Source organism: Trachemys scripta, chromosome 6, assembly GCF_013100865.1.
Source record: "Trachemys scripta elegans isolate TJP31775 chromosome 6, CAS_Tse_1.0, whole genome shotgun sequence".
NCBI lineage: Eukaryota > Metazoa > Chordata > Testudines > Emydidae > Trachemys > Trachemys scripta.
The window spans coordinates 59420266-59435575 of NC_048303.1; positions in this window are offsets into that span (position 1 = coordinate 59420266).

Genomic DNA, 15310 nt, shown 5'->3' on the forward strand with positions numbered 1-15310 from the left:
TAATTCACACAATCATTCATTCAAGTTCTGTATAGGTGTTATAGTTACCAGCCTAGAAGTTGCTCATGCCAAGTTACTGGCCAGGTATCTTGGTCATGAGGACGGAGCCGAGTCTGTGTCAGGTGCACCTGATGCTCCTGGAGGTTGGTAGCAGAACCAGAGACTCAAAGTCCTCAGTCTTGAGAGTTCATTCTTATAGGATTTAATTTCTATGTTAGTCTATGGGAGCTGTTTTATTCCGCTGTTGCTGACTCAATCAGCAGATGGCACATTCCTGGACACATTCCTGGGCACATTCCTGGTGGCTCCAAACTGTCCAAAGTTTGTGTTTTTCATCCTTCCAGGTGATGGGGTGGATCCCAGTTTACCCTCCAGGGGTTGTCTGGTCATCCACTTGACACATTCTTCGGCCGATGGATACTTCCTTTTTAGGCTGGCACCTCCCTAACCATACATGTATATTAAGCATTCATCAGCATACATTCCATATCTTAACCATATTTTAATTTACTGTCTCCACCACTTTTGGGGTGTGTGCTAATTTATTTGAGACTCTCGGCCCTTTGATTACAGAGGGTGGGGGTCTGTCCTAGGAGCCGTTGCTATTACAATGAAGTGAAAGTTACTTAACAGCTTATAGTGTTTGTTTACATTGTATCAATTACTTTAAGAACAAAGTCAATTAACTTGTTTGTAAGTTTTACATAGTAATAAAGTATCTTTCACAGGACAGATACAATTAATGGTTTCTACAGACAGTAGCTTACAAGTTTTAACAGAAGACCCAAGAGATTTTTGTACTTGGTGAAACTGTTGGATTTTAAAGTGCGGGGGACAAATTATGGGGGGGGGGGTCACTGTCACTTGGGGGAATCACTGTTAGTACCTTCTTTAATATCCCTACACAAGCATGCAATTTACTTTGGAAAAGTTCACATCTGGATTAAAATTTTTCAGATGGCCTTATATATAATGATATTTCCAGACTGTCAGATGAGGAAAATCAGTTATGAATAAAGAACAAATAATAGTTTTGAAAACATGTTTTGTTTTGCACATTAATCTGATTTGAATATAGGATATTATGTTCCAGGGAATGGATTAGAGGGTATTTCAGCTTCTTTTAAAACGTTTGGTTAGGTAAGCTGGTATACATTTCCCTATAAATATATTTACAAACCTGAATCTGTACAGATATGTTATACCTATTGCTATTTAGTTTTAATAAGAACTGTTTTGTTTCAGCTAAGTGAATAGCTTCCATTGATATAGTATAGATGTAACTATACTCTGCCAAAGTAATTAGTTGCCTTGTTCTGTTTTACTCTGCTGTTAAGTGTAACAAAACATCATCATTAAATGACTGTTTCAGTGTTCTCTTATCCCTGTGGCCGCTGAATAACATTTTTCCTCAGATTATTTATTTAAAGATCTTGCAGATTGCAGCAAAATTGCCTTAGCAAAAATGAAGCAACACAGTGTAAAGAGTTTGTGCAATGGTGAGCCTGCTTTAAATTGGTTGTTTTATCTCTCCTTCAGGCTTCCATTCTGTTATCTCCTTTCTTATTTCTTTCACATTTATATTTTTCAATAATTAAACAACTCATGTCACCTGTTCAGCTGTGTGCAGAGCGCTGACACCTCCAGAATACAGAATGTGGAAATCTGACATTATTCAAAGTCAGGCAAACAGAACTGACAGGGAAAATGAGCTAATATGTCCATAAATGTAAGTGAAGTGCAGTTTAACATAGTTTAGAACTTTTGTCAGCATGCATGAGTGGTAATAGAATATTTTCCCTTCCTGTAATAATTAAAATCCATGATGAGCTTTTCCTCTCTTGTGATATGGTTCAAATAGTAAATTGATAACAAATTTTGCTGACAGCACAAAGATGTTCAGAAATATCATATGTATGGAATTTTCAATTAGCTTTATTCATAATAATTCTAAATGACTAGTTGGCTCCAGGAACTGATGGTGGGATATGGAGTCTTTTACTTCTGAGTTCCCAGCCTGAATTTGGCCCAAGTTGCAAGTGACCTAAAATCCATCTGTTGGATATTTGGTGGCCAATGTAAAAATGAGATGATGAGCTCCACTTAGTTCTGAGTGAACATGCCTCCACGTTACAAGCAAACGTACACAATTAGCACTAATTGACACTTTATTGGCCTCTTTGGATCCATTTCTGAACTTTTCCAAAGTTCAGCTGTGTTTGGAATCAAGATTTTGACTGAGCAGCTGGTAACTTTATGGGAACCTCGAAGGAAGAAATCCTCCTCCAGGCTGTGGAGTAGCCATAGGTAACTATTGCTATAGCCACCAGCTATAGTAACCCCTGAGTCCTAACATGCCCCCTTTGTGTGTAAGTGTAAGCTCGGATGATTTGTGCAGCAGTGGCTACTCATTATCATACTGGCTTTTCCTACCTTCTCTCTAAGCACTGACATCCAAAGAGCTCTGCATTGCACAAATGCATATGCTTCCACTGCACAGCCCCTCAAAACCCTTACATCCACACTGATTTTGCTATTCCAGCCATCACCACAGAAGAGGGGCAGCATTTGTAGTAGGCCTTCTGCACTGGGGTAAATTTTATCCTAAATGTAATCAGTTACATGTAGATTTGGATCTGTGTAATTAATTTTGGACTCAGACCTGAACTTCCCTAAAATGTATTGGTGCCCAGATCCAGGGGTTTGATTTTAGCACGTGGCTAATTATTATTATTATTATTACTATTTTATTTATTTTTTGTGTTTCACAGCATCTAATGATGTATGAGTTACATGCTTCACAGAAGACCAAAAAAGACCTAGTCCCTGCCCAAAGCACAAGCTAACTTTTAGATGTCATACAATGAGTGGAGTAACAAAACAGAAAGCAGAGGATGGGAAGTGTTGTGGGGCAGCTGCTCTTTATGGGGAGTTAGGGCCCAGACTGCCCGAGATTGCCTTATGAAGGCCCCACATGGGATTGATTGACTTCCCCAGGTGGCTGAATAATAAACAAGCATTGCACTTAATAGAGAAACTCCAAAGGGAGACAGAAGGCGCCTATGGAAGGGAGCTCCCAAGAGAAGACTGACCCAGAGGGCTGAACAGGGAGCCTAGAAGGCAAGATCTGGGGAGCCTAGTATGATGAGTAGCTTTTAAAAGGAGCTCCTGGAAAGGGAAGCCTCCTATAGAGAAGCTTTACCAGTCATCCCCCAGACACGGGTTAGAAACCCAGCCTGGCAAAGATCACCTGCTGTCCCTGAAGAAGAGTTGCAGTAGACAGACTTTCCGAGACCCCAGACTCCAGAGAAGGACATTACTCCACTAGGGACAAGAGGCCTAACACCAGGAGCAAAGAGTGGAACTGGGGGCAGGTCTTCACTACGGGGGGGGGGGGAGTCGATTTAAGATACGCAAATTCAGCTACGTGAATAGCGTAGCTGAATTCGACGTATCACAGCCGACTTAGCCCACTGTAGGGACCTCAACTTCTTATTTACTGGAGGAGTGATTCCCCTTTAAAATGCAAAATTAATCAGTTTGTTGGGTAGCAAATCATTGTTTTCTCTACCTCACAAGATGAATAACTGAATGAGCCCATCACCCACACTAATCAACTTGTAACTACAGAATCAGCCAGCAGAAGAAAGATGCATTAGGAACAGCCTTTGAAATATACATGCAAGAATGACTTTAAAGTTACTTTGTTCACACAAAGAGACACCCCAAGGCAGAAAATGAACCAAAGCGTAAATTCATGGAAGTGTTTATAAGATGTTGTTAGGAATCAAGCTAGCAGGCATATTACACTTGCCTTCACTAGATGTAAATATGCACAACTTTAACTATAAAATAAAATGTGTCATTAGATCTTTCTTCAGTGCTTGGAGTAAAGAATTGTCAATGTCTTTTCAGGAGACAAGTCTGTGCTTAAAATGAATTCTTAAAGGGTGAATTTCACCCTAGTTTAGAGGACCTGCTGCAGACTTTATGTACTCCTAATGGCTATTTAGAAAGATAAGGGATTTTTGTCTGCCCTTTGCATTATGGAAATTCTACCCAAAATGCAAAATAATTATAGTAATGAAATGTTATCATTACAAATTAAAAGCAAAAACATCAGGAAATTTGAAAGCGAAGATCTCTTAGCAATGAGGTTTTCACAGTATGAGATTCCAATCCACTGGGATAAGACAACTGTGGAAGTGGAGTAAATGTCACCAAGTATCAATAATAACTCTTTCACATTGCACTGGGCCAGAGGTTCTTACTCAGCCAAAACTCCCATTGACTCTAGGAGAGCAAGGAATTGTAGGATGCTGTGACAAAGCACACTCATCCTGCACTAGATGGGGAAGAGTTAATCCTACATTGTGGGCTGAGGAAGCCATGCCCCCTCAACTCTACTGGGCATTCTTCAAATGCAGTAGTATAAAAGGAAGAAACTCAGTTCAGTTGGAGCTGACCGCGGAGAGGAAGGATGCATGTCACTGAGGAGCAGCCAAAGCCTGAGGCTGTGGGAGCTGGAGATGCCGCAACCCAGGCAGATGCCAGGATACCCACAGAAGCCTCTGAGTCCAGAGTCACTGGGGACAGCAGAAATGACCAGACTGCAGCAGCGGGAACCATGGTAGGAATCTGTGGTGACGACACAGGAAAGGAAACAGAACGCCAGGTCTGTGGTAGCTAGAGAGTTTTACAAGCCTCTTGCAAAAAGCCTCCCAGGAAAACTTTTCCTGGGGTTTTTATTTCTCTCCTTACTTTGTTTACAACTCTTCTTAGTGGTTACATTCTTGCGCATAGAAAAGCGAGGCAGTATACATGCACATAAGATAACGAACCCATCTCTTGAGCGCGTGAATGCCAGCTGCGAGGGTACAATCAAATCAGCCAAATAAGTTTCCCAAACACAAACGCTGGATTGAAGGTCACTCCTGCCTCGTAGCCATGGGAGCAGTTTGCCGCGCCCGTGGGCTGGCGATTCGGGAGCTATGCGTCCCTACAGGAATCAGCCCAGGGGAATTAGATAGTAGCCCGGTTAGTGAATCAGAACTTTGAGTCAGTGTGTTTCGGTCAGACCCCCTGCTGATTCAATGGCACAGGCTCTTGCCACTACCAGGACCCTGGGCTGGGGCCCAGTGGAGAGACAGGGCATGGGCCCCCCTACCTGGGCTGCCATCTCCCCCCTTTTGTGTGTGGTGGCCCCTTTCACTGACCAGGGCCACTTGGCCACTAAGGCTTACAACCATGCTAACGGGCAAATCTATTTGCCCTACCCTGCTAATAGGGGTGGATCTATTAATTCTGGCTGCTAGGCCTTACAGCCAACCCTGTGGACAGGAGTGAATCTATAGACTTTGGCCACTAGGTCCTACTGCCTGCTAACAGAGGCCAAGCCATTGAATTTGGCCACTAGGTTTTACTGCCTGGCTGACTTGGGCGAATCTATTGACTCAGGCCATTAGGCCTTATTGCCCTGCTAATAGGGGTGAGCATATTGACTTTCATTAGAGAGACATAAATTCAGGCTACTTACGCCCTGCCCATACAACCTAAAGGGACGGGTTGCACTCACCCCACACTGGAAAGGGTCCCCCTAACCTTGTCACAGATGCATATGGCTACCTTACTGTTGATTGGTAATCTGAGATTCAATACAGAAATCCATCTCCCTGGGCACTGCTGCTGTGGTGCCTGTCACTTCGTACCAATTTTAATTCCATGCAAGTACTGTACTTGCAATAAAGTAGCTATATGGATTGAACACTTCATTCATGTGTAGAAGGGTGTGATTCCACAGCTGTCTATGGCTGGTTCTGAAGACCATCACATGTCCCAAACTTCAGAGGAGTGTAAAGTTTTATCTCCACTTCTGTGAGGAATTAAAGCTCTAATAGAGTCCTACCAGAAAAACCTTAGGATTATGTTGTTTTTTTGATAGATTCTTGTGAGTTTTGCCTATTGTTTTAATGTTACATGAGACATTGTAGGTTGTAGTGGTGCCACTCCATCTTCTGTGTGAATTCTTTGAGAGATCAAGACCCAGGGAAGAAAGAGAAAGAAGTAAAAAATATTGGGGAGAAGGACACAGACCAAAAGAGAAGATACACCTGCCTATTATCTCATTCTCAGGTTTTGTATGATTTTCAAGGCTAGCATTATGTATCTGATTCCTTGAGGCTATATGTGCAGGCTCAGGGTATACTGTTCTCCTTCTACAGGACCAAGAGAACAGTCTTTCTGATCTACCTCTCTGGCAACTTTAGAGGTAAGTAAATATTAGGGATGGCCCCAATGACATTTGTAGATATTCAGGTTGGAATGACTTCATGGTTCATTAGGCTCTTCCCCCTGTGCCACTACAGAATAATGTTGATAGATTTCTATAGAATCTCTATTTATTTTCTGTCTACTATTGCTTTGAATACTTCTAACCATAGCAATCCTATGACATCTCTTAGCAAGTTATTCTGTTCTCCAATTGATTTCTTTTATTTTGCTTAAACTTTTCCTTTCTCAACTTTAGGCTATTACTACTATCTGTACCTGCACTGACTGTTGAAAGTACCCACCTTGCCCAATTGCTTTTTGTTAATTCTTCACAGGTACTGCTATCACGTACCTTCTTTTCTTAGTCATCTTTTCTCCAGGATGTTAAAATTCAGTTCTTTCAATCCCTCTTCATAGGTCAAATTTTCCAAAGTCATTTGCATTTAAAGTATTTGTTGCCTTTCTTTGGATACTTTCTAGCTTACCAGTATATGGAGAATCCAGAGACTGCATACAGTACTCCAGATGTGGTGGCACCAGTACCATATAAAGAATAATAATTACTGTCCTAACCCTACATTGATTATCTCTGTTCTTTATATGCCCCAAAGCTAGTAATTGCCATTATAGCAGCAGCATCACAATTCATGATCATGTTTAATTTATTTTCTCTGGTTTTTCATCTTTTTTTCCCCATTGCACTATTTTTTATTCTCCCATCTTATACATAAGAAATGGCTATTTCCTTCCTAAGGTAAACACAATCATTTAAGCAGTTGTGTATTAATTCTACAGTATTCTTTCCCATGGGTCTTAATCAGGCCGCAACTTTATTATATACATGTCTGGGACTACCTGGCATATAAAGTGTACAGTGCAGGCAAATCCATGCTTATTCAAATCAATTCTCCGGGGCTTCCACCAGCTCCCCTTTGGTTCCTTCCAGGTTCCCCAGCTGACCCATGGCTTGGACCTTACCATCCACCACCCTCGTAAGAGGGTTAAGGAGGGCTATTAGAACAGGGTGGTAGCGGTGGCTCCCTGCCGTACCAATCGTAGGAGTCCCCAACCTCCTTCCCCATTCTGTTCCTTTATCCAGTACCTCCTTTTAAGTCCTTCACCAGGCCATTTATCTGGTCACTGGCTGCCCGCCCTGTGGAGTACCTGCACTGAACTTCCACCACAAGGAGGTGTCAGCAATTTGCTTGGCTGACTCCCACCTCCCCGATTGCAGCTTCCAGCTTGCCTATGGGTGGAAGTACTTGGGGCAGGGGGATGCTAGTTCCCCTTCTTTCCACTGTCCCCTTTCTGTGTGAGCCTGAAGCCACACTGTCTCATGACTGTGAGAGGTAGGGGTGAGTCATTGCGGGAAAGCTGACCACCAAGCACCTTTTTTACAGTAGTTTTTGACCTCCTTCCTCCTCCACCCCCACCACAAAGCAGAGCTGCCCTGCCTGAGTAAGCCCAGACAAACTCAGCACCACTTTAGTTGTGGTTCAGTCATTACATTTCTGAAGCCTAGAGATAAGGGATCTTAGGTGGTGTAAATAAGCATATATCCACTGAAGTGAACAGAGCGGCAGTTATTGGCACAGCTGAAAATCTGGTCCAACATGACTACCACATTCTCTTTCACCACTGAACTTATCACAATATCAGCTTAGTTTGTGATCTACCTTTTCTATGCTCATCACTACTGACTGCTTCTATTATCATGTTTTCCTCAATGGGCGCTGTTGCATCCTAGCCCAGCCTCCCTCTGAATTGTTACCAATCTGTTGTAAGTTGACCTTACTTGCTGGGCCCCACATGCTTCTAAGTCTCCTGGATCTGGGTAGAATCTAGTCACTGTTTCTGGGTCTCAGGCACATGCCTCTTGTCTGAGCCCTTCTTTGGGAGATGGGACTGTGCAATCCAGCTGTCTTTGTCCCCAAAAATAGGGCTCCAGACTTTCAAGTCCCCAGTAACTTAAATACACTTCTTGAAAGTTCCACCAAGTCTATGGGTGCTCTGACTTTAGCTTAACCCTTACAGGCTTAACAAAGATCTTTCTTAACCATACCTTGCTGCTTTTTAAGAGTTACAGCTCTTTGCAGAATAATAAAAAGCTTAAAATGCATCCTCCCCATGACTGTTCTCATTCCTTTGTTTTCCACTGGCAAATGCTGATGTGAAGAAACTGAAACATTTTTCAGGAATATATTGATTTTTTGTCAAAATTTTCAACAGGAAATTGTCAAAATGCTTTGACTATTATGTTTTACCTGATCAACATCAAGCATTTCAATAAGGTCAAAATATGTTGTAATGCTTCATTTTGAAATGTCAACTTTTCATCCCAATTTGGGACAAAATTGTTTTGAATAACTCTAGTTGCAATACAAAATGAAGTTCACAATTTGATCCAGACATATTTCACTCTGCACATGACCAGTTTCTTCCCCCAAGATACATGCATGAAGTCTCTTGTGGTGTCCACAATCTTTGTGTGAGAAGGAGGTGGGAGAGGCTAGTGAGAGGAGCTAAGGGCTTGTATGTCAGCCAACCCAAAAGCTAATACAAAAAGCTATTAATTTCCACACAGTCTCTTCCCACAGTGATACTCCCAGTAGGGCACTGGCTGATGGACATTGCCTTGGCGGCTTCACAGGTTGCTAGGGGTAGCATGGATACACACAGGGATTGTTTTAGCCTCCAGCTGATTCTCTTGCGATCATTAGGGTTTTCACTGGCACTGAGGTTGAAGTAAATATAACTCTCTATTTACTTATTGTTTCCTATTATGATAATTGTTATAATGTATCCTGGGGTGTGCCCATATTCTGGTTTACTAAACTGTAAGAATGTAAATGTTCCTCTGCTTTAGAATGAACACTAATACCCCTCAATCAGCTCACCTTCTCCAGCAAAAAAACATGAATAAAAATGAGGTTTTCACCATGCCCTACAATTTAACAAATGGAGGCTCTGGAAAGTCCATGGGGAAAATCAATTCCAGAGTCAAAGGCTTTTGCCTGAAAATACCCTGCAGCCCGAAGGCATTAGTATTGCTAGGGTGCCTTACTTGACCTCAACCACTGGAGCTGCACATAGACAGAAACTTCTGAGGCAAATTTATCTAAGATTGGCTTTACAATAATTCATTTCCAAGTCTCTGTTACCTTGCTTGCTGTTTTTCACAGAGCCAGGCAGATGAGTCAAATTGATATTTTGTAGATACTAGTAAATGGCAGGTATTCAGATTCATTCTGCTGACTTGGGGCCTGATCCTGGGAGGTGCTGCTGAGTGCCACTGATGTCACTAAAAGTGATGAGCACTTTTGAAAAAGTCTGGCAATAAGTGTCACAATGGGAGCTGCTGGATGCCGAGCTCTTTTGAAAACCTGGCCTACGGAAGAGGGGAAAGCTTTGAACATGAGGAATGAGAAGGATAATAGAGTACAATTATTTGCACAAGACTACACAACACTGTATTTCATGGAACTCTCTTTCTCTGGCAGGGGATGGTCAAGATGACACCGTAGGTCTATTAATGACTAGAGCATTAATATCTGTGATTCTGTGTTTCTGTTCAATACTTAACCTATAGTTGGTAACTATTTGGATTAATTCACTCAGAAAACACTTTACTTTTTTTTCACGAGACTGGCAGCCTCATTGGTTTGAAATATGGGGCTGTTTTGAAGGGTTTTATTTTTACTGTAAACTTTTCCTGCAGGACTCTTCCAATTCAGCCATGTTGATTGATGACCACCTTCCTTACGTGCCTAGCCTTGAAGACCACAAATGGTTTTATGACCCACAGAATTCAGAAGCATAGACATTCTTTCACCCGATTAGTTCTTTTTCCCACTCTGTGCAGCACACTTCATTATAGTGAGAAGATTGTTTCCTCCCTCCTCCGTAACTATCTATTAGAAGAACAACTGTGTGTCTGGATTTCATAATACTCTATTATGAAGCTGCTTTCCTTGAATTTCATACTATTTGCTTTATCACAGTGCTGTTACTGAAAAACTTGTCATTCATCTCTTGCAGAATCTTCAGTACTTACCTTATCCATTGAGATGCAGTCATTTTCTAGTATGATATGTATGTTTGCAGGTTCATCCAGGTTTGATTTATAGCAGGCAGATTTTTTTTTCAGTTTCCTATGTCATCCACTGGTTGTGCTGTTCCCCTGCTAAAATGGAGACCCTTTCTCAATCATCAATAGCTGAGCTGTTTCCTCGCTTTCCTCTCATTTTCTCAGTTGACTTTTTCTCTTCCCCCACCTCCCTGCCCAGGAAGTGGTCTATTGTTACAGTTTATTCTTTGGCTAGATTAATGTCTGTCCTATAGATATTTTTACCCCTGCATTCAGAATTACAAATATACAGTCTAGCAAGTTGGCAACACTTTGCCACCCTGTAAAAATGTTGAGTGTTCCAAATATGTTGGTTTGAATTTATTAGACTGAAGATTTAAAAAAAAACCCATATATTTACAGGTATGTTTAGCATCATTCCAGAATGAACTCTAGGTTTCCTCTTAAAAAATTAGGGTTTTTTCCCCTAATAAATAGTTAGGAAAATCAAATCATGACGTGGCAGCTGACTGATTAATGGACTGAATTATTTTTTAGCATTCATTCTTTGAGGTTCTGGTTCCTGTAGCATTGGATATAGGGCATGTGACAGATTGTTTTCTGACTTTCCTCTGCATTGAAAATACAAAATGTTACACTTGGTTTTTAGGTCACATATTAGGCCAAACTTCAAAATGGAAAGTCTGAGGTAAGTATGAAATAATGTGTAAGCATTTCTATGTCTCTGTTTGGACACACAGCTATAACAGTTGCATATATACATCAGGCTAATTGTATATGCAAATAGATACTTAAGTGTTCAGCTACTTGCACATATAACCACAAAACTGCAATGCAGAGCCACAGTAATTGTGTGTGGCACTGATCCTGCATGAAGAACTTCAGTAAGACTCTATGCTGGTACAAGGGTCTACCCAGGCAGTTCTTTCTGCATGATTTTGGCCATAATTATGACAAGGACACTGTTAAAGTAGATAGGTTCAAGTCTTAATTTACCTATGCATATCATTTTTATTTATATATACTTTTGAAGTGCCTTTAATTCTTTTGTGTTTTCTTCTCTTCATCCCCATAAAATTTTCAGTAATATAAACGATAATATCCTGGCCACTCTGTTTTCCTTGCCAATAATCCGATTTTTGAATGGATAACAACAAAGCCAAAAGCTGAATACTGTTATTTGCCACAATAAGAGAGCCAGATGCGTTGCCAAGGAAGAGAGAGGGCTCCTGAAGTTTAATATAATAGTAAATAAATAAATAAATGGAAGAAAGAGTTCATTTTAAAATGTTTGCCCTGCAAACAATGCAAAAAACATCAAATCAATGCGAGCAAGTGCTCATTGTACTGTATCTTACTTAGAGGAGTAACCCTTTATTTTCAGAAAGTATGAGCATCCTGTGATGTAAAGAATGCTGGGTTAAGTGATTCATTTACCTGAAGAGATTAAATAAATTTATAATTAAATATATGCTTGAAGTTAAGCATTGTTTTAAGTGCATGGCTGCATCAGGACCTAAGCAAATGCACAAGGGTTTGTATTGTATTTATGTATGGGATTTTTGTGGGGTTTTTTTTTTGTTTTTTTTTAATGTTTCAGTTGACCATTATTGGTGCCAAAGTCTCACAACACCTAATCTTGTTATGGCATATCAGCTCCTGGATGGTATAAATATGTTGAGAGGACCGGGTCTCATAACTTCATCCCTAAAAATTATTTCATAAGTGCAGTGGAAAAAATAGAAATATACAACAAATATAAAAATATTTGGTTTTAGTTTTTTCCCCCATATACTTCTATTTTCAACTTTATTCATATTGCCGAAGAAGTCAGATGCCAGCCCTTTTTTTTCACTGGATTAAGCTCTTGCATTTAAATTTTCTGTGTCTTATATTAAAGTGTTCAGTTCCTTTTTTGGGGGGGGGGGTAAATTAATTGTTTGAGACAGTTTGTGTCCTTTGGTGGGAAGAATGAATAAATAGAACTGGTTATCAAAATATGGGTCCCGTTCCTGATTTTGCCATATATTTCCTTTGCGACCTTGGTGTGGAACTTAATCTCTCCATACTTAAAGCCCTAATATGTAAAATGGGGATAATACAGAGCAGTGGAAATGTAAGATAAAATAGTCAAATATAGTTTGGTTAAATTAATTAGAATTACACTTCTGTTATTGATTTCTTTGATTCTCTTATGATTTATTTTGATGTGGAATACGTTTTGTTTTAGGTGATAGCAGGAAAGTTTACATAATCAAATCACAGAAAATAATCAATTTGTGAATATCAAATACTCAGAGGAAAACTCAGACCAGTTTGTGAATAATCCAGAGTTTGAATTTCTTCACAGCAAATATCTGTCAAATAGTACAGAAGTTCATGAAAGTCAGTCTCTTTCAAGAAAGATAACCAGGAGAAAGGGCTAAAATTTCTGAATTATTATTATTATATTAGTTATGTATTTGTATATTTGTTTTGAGGTAGTGCATATTATCCAGATTATAGAGCAGGACTGCAATTTGCTCGGCACCATACAAACTTATAACAATAGACTAAAATGTGAATGTATTGGAAGTCGTACATTATTTGTCCAGCTCTGATTACCTACCTCATGGGACTAAAGGATGAGGAAGCTGAAGTCAGTACATTCTTTGCGTGAGTGCCTCAGTTTTTGGACTCTCTCTCTCCCCATCTTGGCCCACCACATCCCAAATTCATCAACCTTCTGGCCATGCTGCAAGATCCATTTTCCCCCTTCTCCTCTATAAGGCTTTTGAGGAGGGAGTGCCCTGAAGTGGATATATTTATGACCAGTCCTTTGTTTATTTTATGACTTTTGCTTAATGGGATAGGTGCACAGAGCACAGGGTGTGCATCTATAGTAGAGCTGGTTGGAAAATGAATTTTTTTTTCCACTGAAAATGTTGACTTTTCATCAAAAAATGGAACATTTTCAGCTGAAAACCTAAAATTGTTCAGTTTTCAAGTTTTTGGTTTTGTGATGAAAATGACTAGACTTCCCTCCTCCCCCCCCAAGTGTCTGCTTTCAACAGCAATTTGGCAAACACTGCAATTTCTGTTTCAACAAGCCCTGGAGCTTAGTTTTTTCTTTTGTTTTATGAATGTAGTAAAATAAAGATAGATAGATAGATAGATAAATGTCATTAATGTTTGTAAAGTGCTTTGTGATCCTAGGATAGCAGGTGCTATAAAAGTGTAAATTATTACCAATATGTATCATTATACAAACTAATGCACATGTCTGTCTAATATATTAAGAATTCCTTTAACCATTTCATCTCGTTAGGTGAATATGATGGAGAGGATGGCTTTCTCTTTATTTCATTTCAACACATAATTCCAGGTCAAACAAATATGATTTATTCTGTAACATGCAGGAGTACAAAGATTATTCCACAATGTAGGCACAGAAATTTAGAGACCTAGTGTGAAATTATTTCAGACCATGGGTTTGTATTGAGCAAGCACAGATAAGATCTTCTTTGGGTTTTCTGTGTTTGAAATCTTATAAATCAAGTACTTTGGATTATTAGAAAGTTTTTATAAACACATCACAAATACGGGTAAGAACTACTCTAAAATTATTTTTCATAATATATTTTCATCCAAATTTAGTAATCCTTCTGATGTGGTAAAATGGTGTCTCAAAAATCTTGAATATAATAAAGAATATAATTGTACAAGTAAATAATAGTAAATTATAAAACTTTAAGAAAGAATATACTTTTGCATGGGATTTTCAAAAGCTCTCAACATTCTCCTATCTCTGCTTCCATTGAAGTCATGGGTAAAATTCCCTTTGACTTTAAGCAGCAATTAGACTCATGCTAAGTGCTTTTGAAAATTCCATCCTTCCGCTATGGTATTGTAGCCCAGACTTAAATCCTCAGTCTGCTGCGAGAAATAGTTATGTGATAGGGTTGCCACATTTCTAATTTCTGGTAACTGGACCCATGGGGCTCAACCCTGCCTCTTCTCCGAAGTCCCCCCCCGCCTTCTCCACCTCTTCCTCCGAGGCCCCACCCCGTCACTCGCTCCTCTCCCCTCTTCTACCCATCACTTGCCGGATCATCTCCACCTCCCTCTCCTCCCAAACTGGGTTCCCTCTGCTCTGGGGTTGGGACAAGAGCTGCTACAGCCTGACAAGGAGCCTGCCTGCAAGTAGGAGGCAGCCCTGGCTGAGCAGGGGCTGGTGCAGGTTAATGAACTCAGTGCCTACTTTGGTCCCCTGGTAACTGGACTTTTGGTTTCCAGTCAGTACAGCTGACCGGAAACTGCCAGGTCCCCTTTTCAACTGGACTTTCTGCTCAAAAACTGGGCAGCTGGCACCCCTATTTCGTGATATCAGAGATCCCCTGAAATCATGGAGCTCTAGGGCATTAGCTGCAGTGGAAAGTAGTCAACCAAACAAATGATGTCAGTAGAATTTGAGGAGTTATTTCCAGTCCAACTGCTGTAGGATAGCAAGACAAATATCTCAAGGAGTTCAGAATGGTCTGGCATGAGGTTATGGGGGCGGGGGAAACAAGCAGCGTTTCTAAAACTTCAGAGGTGAAATATTGGCCTCACTAAAGTCAATTGCAAAACTCCCATTGACTTCAATGGGGCCAGGTTTTGCCACAGTTCTGCAGGGTTTGGCAAGTCTGTTGCTATGCAGATACTCACGATATCTTTTCCAGACAATTGATATGCTGTAGAACTGAAGACAACTATCGGGGGTAACCGTGCTAGTCTGTATCCACAAAAACAACGAGGAGTCTGGGGTCACCTTAAAGACTAACAGATTTGGGCATAAGTTTTCATGGGTAAAAAGCCCACTTCTTCAAATGCATCCGAAGAAAACTTGTGCCCAAATCTGTTAGTCTTTTTAAAGTGACCCCGGATTCCTCATTGTTTTTGAAGACCACTAATTTCATGAGAAGTCCTTACCTT